Source organism: Cynoglossus semilaevis, chromosome 18, assembly GCF_000523025.1.
Source record: "Cynoglossus semilaevis isolate Cse_v1.0 chromosome 18, Cse_v1.0, whole genome shotgun sequence".
In the NCBI taxonomy this organism is placed as follows: Eukaryota; Metazoa; Chordata; class Actinopteri; order Pleuronectiformes; family Cynoglossidae; genus Cynoglossus; species Cynoglossus semilaevis.
Genome location: NC_024324.1, coordinates 12395661 through 12396577, shown reverse-complemented (window position 1 = coordinate 12396577; position 917 = coordinate 12395661).

Sequence of the window (917 nt, the reverse complement as noted above, 5' to 3'; positions counted from 1 at the left end):
TTATTTCATGCTGCTCTGGAAATTTATTTTTAGCCCCCGATGCACTGGACAGGCTAATTGAGCAATTTTTGAGCTCTTTGTTCCATCAGCGGTCTTTCAGTCGGCCGCTCGCTCCCCTCTGTATCAAACTGGGCTGGGAGGCGTCCCGCTGTGCCCGGCAACACCAGACGTAAATGCCCACCTCTCGCCACAGCACTCCCCATCTTTGTCTGACCTTCTTTCTCTCTCTTTCTCCTTCACTTCCTTCTCGCTCTGACTGCTTCTGTAAAAAGACTCTGCAGGTCTGTCTTTCACCATTTTTTTTTCAGCTCAATTGTCTCTTGTCTAATGTTCTTCACACCATGCCATCGTCCACACCACTCTTTAAGGTATTAATTTACACACTGAAGGTACTAAAGGACAAAATGATTTCAAAACCACTTACACGGCAACCCCCCCACCCCCAGAAAAATAGAAAGACTTAAAGAAAAAAAAAGAAAGAAAAAAAGAGAAAAATCATTATTTTGCAACAGTCGACCTTAATGACTCACATTTCATTTGTGGATGATGCAGAGGGATTCACTGAGGTATGAAAATAAAAAAATAAATAAGCCACTACCGCAGCCGTATCATTTCAGTAGAGAACGTTTTAATGCTAACAATTAGACTTTGACTCAAGCCTAGGTCACATTTTCCTCAGACTATTGACGTTAGACACAGCTGCAGGTGTGCCAGTCAACCTTTCCGAACAAATGACTTCACCTCACGCTTCAGTGAAACTCCTTGCCACTTCAACAGTGTATTATAACAGCACACATACCATGTCAGCTGTTCTAGCACCAGGCCACGTCTACCAGCTTTTATTTAAGGTGTCGAGCCCCGCTGTGCACGCTGCTGCCTGCTGTTGACATCGATTCACTCTCAGCATGGACAAAAGT